Source organism: Ipomoea nil, unplaced genomic scaffold, assembly GCF_001879475.1.
Source record: "Ipomoea nil cultivar Tokyo-kokei standard unplaced genomic scaffold, Asagao_1.1 scaffold2826, whole genome shotgun sequence".
NCBI classification, from domain to species: Eukaryota; Viridiplantae; Streptophyta; class Magnoliopsida; order Solanales; family Convolvulaceae; genus Ipomoea; species Ipomoea nil.
In genome coordinates this window covers 3925001-3934716 of record NW_017619254.1, presented here as the reverse complement: position 1 = coordinate 3934716, position 9716 = coordinate 3925001, and positions in this window count along the sequence as shown.

The following is a 9716-nucleotide window of genomic DNA, read 5'->3' as shown; positions in this document are numbered from 1 at the left end:
AGGAGATTCCGTCTTCTGATATATATACATGTATATATTGATTGATATTACTAAAATATAAATATAAATTAGGTAGTAAAATATTGATTGATATTAATAAAATATAAATATAAATTAGGTAGTAAAAAATAATTCAATAATTACATACAGTAATAATTAAGGATTTGTTATTTAAATCACCATTAAGTTAAACTCAAACCTATCACCTACAAACTTATTCCTGTCTTTCTACTCTTCTTTTTACACAGATTTTCAATGGCAGCTGAACCTCACTCTGAGATTGTTGGTAATCAACTTCGTGTAGGATTACGGTGGAATCACATTAGGTTTAGAGTGCTTCGTGTTGTTCGTCTTCCTGAGACAAAAGGTTCTCAAACCATTAAATCTACAGAGTGTGTAGTACATGATGTAGATGTATTTTTTTTTTGAACCATTAATATTTTGTATCGCTAAAATTTACTGTTGATGCATATGTTTTTTTTTTTTTTTTTTTTTTTTTTTTTTTAATTTCAGGGAACATTTATACATATGCATATTTCACCATTGTATGTACAAAAGTGGTTCAACAAATCTAAAGAAGCAAAGTTTATCGAATCTATAGATTTGAGGTGGTTTATAATGACTATAGAAACAAAACTTCTAATATCAGGTGTATGTTGAGGTTTTGTGTTAGAACTTGTGTAGGAGTATTGAAAGATGCAGATTTCCCAACACATGTTTATGACCGAGAAGATTATGATTTCGATGAAGAGGTGATCTATTGCTTACTTACATTGTTTTGCTTTTTTATATATAACTTTATTGATGTATTTACATTTTCTTAACTTTCACGATTCCCTGGATCAACAGGTGCCTGAAGCTCCGGTTCGAAATTTGGCTAATGATGATTGAAATAATGAGGAGGCTGCTTAAAGATGAATAACGACGAATATGTCAACATTTTATGTTTATTATGTTATTTGTTATTATTTTTAGTCCTACAATTTAATTTGTATGAAATTTCTATTCCCTCGATATATAAAATCCAATTGCCGCACAGATTGTTAATTTTTAATCTCAATAATTCAAACTATTATACCATCAATTTAAACATATACCATGTACAAATTTATACTAAGGTAATTAATAAATTAAAACACAATATTACCGTGTACACAATATATTTTATTAAATATGGTAATTACCGTGTACAAATTATTATTTTTTTAACCATGTAATTCAAACTAATTATTGAATTGAATAAAATCAATTTTAACGTGTTACCATACATATTACGTAATCGTTTTTGGTAAATTAATTAATTACTTTATAAAATTATGTATTACTATAATAATTAAACTAAATATGTTAATTATCGTGTACAAATTATTAATTTTTAAGCCATGTAATTCAAACTAAGTACTCAATTGAATAAAATCAATATCAACATATACCATGTACATATTTTTACTAAGGTAATTAATTAGTTACAACTCAATATTACCATGTACAGATTTTAATTAAAGTAATTAATTAATTATATATTATTAAATATGATAATCACCGTTTCAATATTATGATAATCACCGTTTCAATATTATTAAAAATTTCAAATCCTACAAACAATCATGGTTACTGTGTATTGAAAATCCTTTAGTCAATATTATTCTGATTCTGATTTCTTCCCATATTTTATTACTAAACTGTGTACATTGTTATATAATTAATTAAGACAGAATAAATTGTACGAGTACATATTTTAATTGTGGTAATTAATTAATTAATTACTTTATAATATATATTATTAAATATGGTAATCACCGTGTACTCATTTTTATTTTATAGTATAATTTAAATATATATAGATTAAAAATTTCAAATCCTACAAAAATTATGATTACCGTGTATATTGAAAGTAAAGTATTAATAATATATATTATAATCACCACCATATATTATTAAATATGGTAATCATAATCACTGTGTACATATTATTATATTTTGTTGTAGCTTCATAGATTACCGTGTATTGAAAGAAAATATGTTAGGAATATATATTATAATCATCACCATATATTATTAAATATGGTAATCACCGTTTACATATTATTATATTTTAGTAATTTTAGTAATTAGAAATTTCAAATCCTACAAAGAATCATGATTACCGTGATTGAAAATTCTTTTGACAATATTCTTCTGATTCTGATTTCTTCCCAGATTTTGTATATATTATAATCATCACTATATATTATTAAATATGGTAATCAGTAATCACCGTGTACATATTATTATATTTTATTATTTCAATTCATAGATTACCGTGTATTGAAAGAAAATATGTTAGGAATATATATTATACTCACCACAACAATAATAATAAGTTAACAACAACAACAACAACAACAACAATAATAATAATAATAATAATAATAATAATAATAATAATAATAATAATAATAATAATAATAATAATCCAAACAAAACTATATACAAAATAAAATAAAATTAAAAAAAATGACAAAGGGGAGTCACGGGCTCCCTTTGTAAATGATGTGGGATTGATCCCACATTGAAAATGTTTCAAAATAGAGAGTTTCTCTATATAAGAGGAACAATGATCCTCTTATAAACATAATTGTTTGCCCATCAATGTGGGCAAGTATTGAGAAGTCAAAAAGTTCTTATTTAAGAAGCCTTTAACTTTGTGTTCTTATTTTAGTTTTTATTTATTTATTATTTTATTTATTTATTTATTTATTATTAGTGGTTGTTGTGAAAGACTAACCCAAAATGTATCTGTTGTTTTAGTTTTTAGTCGTTTGGAGCAAATTACTGAGTTATTATATAATTTTTTCGGGTTTTGATTAAAGTTAAAATGTTAAAATGACGAATTTGTTAAAATTTTGATGAATTTATCAATAATAATAATAATAATAATAATAATCCAAACAAAATGATATACAAAATAAAATTAAAATTAAAAAAAAAAATAAGAAGAAGACAAAAGGGAGCCACGGGCTCCCCTTTGTAAATGATGTTTGGATCATTTTCATTCCTTTCAATGTTTGGAAAATGAGCTATTGAGCTCCTCTTATAAACATAATTGTTTGCCCATCAATGCGGGCAAGTATTGAGAAGTCCAAAGGTTTTTTTTAGTACTATTGACCCGTCAAATTATGCTGTGGAATCGTGTTCACCTAGCAAGGTAGACACGGTTCTAAAATTGTTCATAGTTATGAATATATAGTTCAAAAATTATGAATATATAGTTTTATAATTATGGACATAGTGTTGTGAACATAATTATGAACATATAGTTATGTAATTATGAATATAGAGATTCAATAATTGTGAATATGAAGTTCAAAAATTATGAATATATATCTTTATAATTATGAACATATAATTCAGTAACTATGAACACAGAATTCTGTAATTATGAATATAGAGTTCAATAATTATGAATATAAAGTTCAAAGATTATGAATATTTAGCTTTATAATTATGAACATATAGTTAAGTAATTATTAACATAGAATTGTATCCACCTTGCAAGGTGGACACGGTTCCACAACATAACTATTCGATTCACCCTATTACATGTAATGTTTGTTCATATAAACTTTCTCAACCTATTGAAGCCCAACATGTCAAAAGACTCTTATTTAAGAAACATTATCTTATTAATGACTTCTTATTTTAGTTTTTTTTTTTTTAATTTTTAAATTTATTAGGGGGTTTGGTAAAGATTAACCCAAAATTTATGTGTGTTGTTTTAGTTTTTAGCAGTTTGGAGCAAATTGCTAAGTTATTAAATAATATTTCTGGTGTTTTGATTAAATATAAAATGTTAAACAGACGAATTTTTTAAAATTGTAGCAAATTTGTCAAATAATCAAATTACAACAACAACAACAACAACAACAACATTAATAATAATAATAATAATAATAATAATAATAATAATAATAATAATAATAATAATAATAATAATAATAATAATCCAAACAAAACTATATACAACATAAAATTAAGTTAAAAAAAAAAAATGGAGTCACGGGCTCCCTTTATAAATGATGTGTGATCATTTTGATCCCACATTGAAAATGTTTGAAAAGAGAGAGCTCCTTTATATAAGAGGAGCATTGCTCCTCTTACAAACATAATTGCTTGCCCAACAATGTGGGCAAGTATTGAGAAGTCAAAACGTTCTTATTTAAGAAGTCTTTGCTTTGTCTTCTTATTTTAGTTTTTATTTATTTATTATTTGTTATTTATTTATTATTAGTGGGGTTTGTGAAAGATTAACCCAAAATGTATCTGTTGTATTAGTTTTTAGCAGTTTGGGGCAAATTAGTGAGTTATTATATAATTTTTTTAGTGTTTTGATTAAAGTTAAAATGTTAAAATGACGAATTTGTTAAAATTTTAGCATATTTATCAGTATAATAATAATAATAATAATAATAATAATAATAATAATAATAATAATAATAATAATCCAAACAAAATGATAAACAAAATAAAATTTAAATTTAAAAAAATAAGAAGAAGACAAAAGGGAGCTACGTGCTCACTTTGTAAATGATGTTGAATCATTTTGATCTCACATTGAAAATGTTTGGAAGAGAAGCTTTTGAGCTCCTCTATATAAGAGGACGGAGCAATGCTCCTCAATGTGGGCAAGTATTGAAAATTTCAAAGGGATTTTTTTTTTTTTTTTTGTGAGTACTATGGACCCGGTAAATTATGTTGTGGAATCATGTCCACCTTGCAAGGTAGACAATGTTCTAAAATTGTTCATAATTATGAATATATATAGTTCAAAAACTATGAATATATAGTTTTATAATTATGCACATAGTGAAAATGTTTGAAAAGAGGAGCTCTTGAGCTCCTCTATATAAAAGGTAAAGACATAATTGTTTGTCCATCAATGTGGCCAGTATTGAGAAGTCAAAAGGTCATTATTTAAGAAATTTTAGTTTTGTATTCTTATTTTACTTTATTTATTTATTTATTTATTTATTATTTATTATGTATTATGTATTATTTATTTATTTATTATTAGTGGGGATTTGGAAAGATTAACCCAAAATGCAGTGTTGTTTTAGTTTTTAGCAGTTTGGAGGAATAATGAAAATTATGTTTTAGTTTATTTATTAGTTGTTTTATTTAGTTTATTTATTTATTATGTTTTAGTTTATTTAAAATGACAAATTTGTCAATAATCAAATAATAATAATAATAATAATAATAATAATAATAATAATCTATATCTATATCTATATCTATAAAAGTAAAATCCTCATAACAAATTTTCCCCCCAAAACTTTTGTAGTAAAACTTATTTGGTAAGTAATTGTCAAATGGAAATTAAATAAAATCTATTAATTGGTAATATTATATATGGTATTATATTCTATAATATAATATAATTGATAATATTATTGTCCAAGTATAATAAAAATATTAACAATAACAATAACAACAACAATAACAACAACAACAACAATAATAATAATAATAATAATAATAATAATAATAATAATAATAATAATAATAATAATCCAAACAAAACTATATACAAAATAAAATTAAAATTTAAAAAAAATAAGAAGAAGACAAAGGTGGCTCCCCTTAGTAAATGATGTGGGATCATTTTGATCCCACATTGAAAATGTTTGGAAAGAGGAGCTCTTGATCTCCTCTATATAAGAGGAGCAATGCTCCTCTTACAACCATACAATTGCCTGCCCATCAATGTGGGCGAGTATTGAGAAGTCTAAAGGCTTTTTATAGTACTACTATTGACTCGAAAATAATATTTTTGGTATTTTGATAAAATATAAAATGTTAAACAAATGAATGTCTTAAAATTTTGCCGAATTTGTCAAATAATCAAATTACAATAACAACAACAATAATAATAATAATCCAAACAAAATTATATACAAAATAAAATTAAAATTAAAAACAGAAAACAAAAACAAAAACCAAAAAAAAAAAAGAAAAAAAAAAGACAAAGACAAAGGGGAGTCACGGGCTCCCTTTGTAAATGATTTTGAGATCATTTTTATCCCACATTGAAAATGTTTGAAAATAGAGAGCTCCTCTATATAAGAGGAGCAATGATCCCCTTACAAACAAATTTCTTGCCCATCAATGTGGGCAAGTATTGAGATGTCAAAAGGTTCTTATTTAAGAAGCTTCAACTTTGTCTTCTTATTTTAGTTTTAATTTATTTATTTATTATTTATTTATTTATTATTAATGGGGGTTGTGTAAGATTAACACAAAATGTAAGTGTTGTATTAGTTTTTAGCCATTTGGAACAAACTTATTTCTTTATTATTAATGGGGGTTGTGAAAGATTAACACAAAATGTATGTGTTGTATTAGTTTTTAGCCATTTGGAACAAATTACTGAGTTACTATATAATTTTTTGGGGGGTTTTGATTAAAGTTAAAAAGTTAAAATGACGAATTGGTTAAAATTTTGACGAATTTATCAACAATCAAATAAATAATAATAATAATAATAATAATATAATAATAATAATAGTAATCCAAACAAAACGATGTGCCACGGACTCCCCTTTGTAAATGATGTTGGATCATTTGATCCCACATTGAAAATGTTTAGAAAATGAGCTCTTGAACTCCTCTATATAAGAGGAGCAATGCTCCTTTTACAAACATAATTGCTTGCCCATCAATGTGGGCAAGTATTGAGAAGTCCAAAGTTTTTTTTTTTTTTTTTTTTTTGTACTATTGACCCGATAAATTATGCTGTGGAATTGTGTCCACCTTGCAAGGTAGACACGATTCTAAAATTGTTCATATTTATGAATATATAGTTCAACAATTATGAACATATAGTTCTATAATTATGAACATAGTGTTGTGAGCATAATTATGAATATATAGTTATGTAATTATGAATATAGAGACTCAAAACTTATTTGGTAAGTAATGTCAAATGGAAATTAAATAAAAGCTATTAATTGTTAATATTATATATGGTATTATATTCTATAATATAATATAATTGATAATATTATTGTTCAAGTATAATAAAAATATTATTGTTCAAGTATAAAATAAAATTAAAATAACAACAACAATAATAATAATAATAATAATAATAATAATAATAATAATAATAATAATAATAATAATAATCCAAACAAAACTATATACAAAATAAAATTAAAATTTTAAAAAAAAAAAAAGAAGAAGACAAAGGTGGCTCCCTTTAGTAAATGATGTGGGATCATTTTGATCCCACATTGAAAATGTTTGGAATGAGGAGCTCTTGATCTCCTCTATATAACCATACAATTGCTTGCCCATCAATGTGGGCAAGTATTGAGAAGTTCAAAGGCTTTTTATAGTACTATTGACCCGACAAATTATGCTGTGGAACTGTGTCCACCTTGCAAGGTAGACATGGTTCAAAAATAGTTCATAATTATGAATATAATAATCAATATATAGTTCAAAAATTATGAACATATAGTTCTATAATTATGAACGGAGTGTTGCGAACATAATTATGAACACATAGTTATCTAATTATGAATATAGAGATTCAATAATTGTGAATATGAAGTTCATAAATTATGAATATATATCTTATAATTATGAACATATAATTCAGTAACTATGAACATAGAGTTCTGTAATTATGAATATAGAATTTAATAATTATGAATATGAAGTTTAAAGATTATGAATATATAGCTTTATAATAATGAACTTATAGTTCAGTATTTATGAACATAGAACTGCAAGGTGGACACGGTTCCACAACCTAAAACCCAACGTGTCAAATGGCTCTTATTTAAAAAAAATTAAAATTATCTTAATGGATTCTTAATTTTTTTTAATTCTTTTTAAATTTATTAGGGGGTTTGGGAAATATTAACCAAAAATGTATATGAGTTGTTTTAGTTTTTAGCAATTTCGAGCAAATTGTTAAGTTATTAAATAATATTTTTGATGTATTGATAAAATATAAAATGTTAAACAGACAAATTTTTTAAAATTTTGACGAATTTTCCAAATAATCAAATTACAACAACAACAACAACAACAATAATAATAATCCAAACAAAACTATATAAAAAATAAAATTAAAATTAAAAATAAAAAAAAAAACAAAAACAAAAAAAAAAAGACAAAGGGGAGTCACGCACTCCCTTTGTAAATGATTTTGAAATCATTTTTATCCCACATTGAAAATGTTTGAAAAGAGAGAGCTCATCTATATAAGAGGAGCAATGATCCCCTTACAAACATAATTTCTTGCCCATCAATGTGGGCAAGTATTGAGATGTCAAAAGGTTCTTATTTAAGAAGTCTCAACTTTGTCTTCTTATTTTAGTTTTTATTTATTTATTTATTTATTATTATTTATTTATTATTAATGGGGGTTGTGAAAGATTAACAAAAAATATATGTGTTGTATTAGTTTTTAGCCATTTGAAGTAAATTACTGAGTTACTATATAATTTTTTGGAGGGTTTTGATTAAAGTTAAAATGTTAAAATGACAAAATTTGTTAAAATTTTGACGAATTTATCAACAATCAAATAAAAAAAATAAAATAATAATAATAATAATAATAATAATAATAATAATAATAATATATAATATATAATAATAATAGTAATCCAAACAAAACGATATACAAAATAAAATTAAAACTAAAATAAATAAGAAGACAAAAGGGTGCCACACGGACTCCCCTTTGTAAATGATGTTGGATCATTTGATCCCACATTGAAAATTTTTAGAAAATGAGCTCTTGAACTCCTCTATATAAGAGGAGCAATGCTCCTTTTACAAACATAATTGCTTGCCCATCAATGTGGGCAAGTATTGAGAAATCCAAAGATTTTTATTTTTTTTTGGTACTATTGACCCGATAAATTATGCCGTGGAATTGTGTCCACCTTGCAAGGTAGACACGATTCCAAAATTGTTCATAATTATGAATATATAGTTCAACAATTATGAACATATAGTTCTATAATTATGAACATAGTGTTGTGAACATAATTATGAACATATAGTTATGTAATTATGAATATAGAGATTCAAACTTTTTTGTAAGTAAATGTCAAATGGAAATTAAATAAAATCTATTAATTCTTCAAAGGCTGAACCCCAACCCTAAGGGCCCCCTACACTCCGATCCGCATTTGGGAGGATGTAAATCATGGTAACTCAACTGAAAAATAAAATCTATTAATTGGTAATATTATATATTGTATTATATTCTATAATATAATATAATTGATAATATTATTGTTCAAGTATAATAAAAATATTATTGTTCAAGTATAAAATAAAATTAAAATAATAACAATAACAACAAAAATAATAATAATAATAATAATAATAATAATAATAATAATAATCCAAACAAAACTATATACAAAATAAAAATTAAAATTAAAAAAAAAAAAAAAAAGAAGACAAAGGTGGCTCCCCTTAGTAAATGATGTGGGATCATTTTGATCCCACATTGATAATGTTTGGAAAGAGGAGCTCTTGATCTCCTCTATATAACCATACAATTGCTTGTCCATCAATGTGGGCAAGTATTGAGAAGTCCAAAGGCTTTTTATAAATGAGAAGTTCAAAGGCTCTTAATTTTTTTAGTACTATTGACCCGGTAAATTGTGTTGTGGAACCGTATCCATCTTGCAAGATAAACACGATTC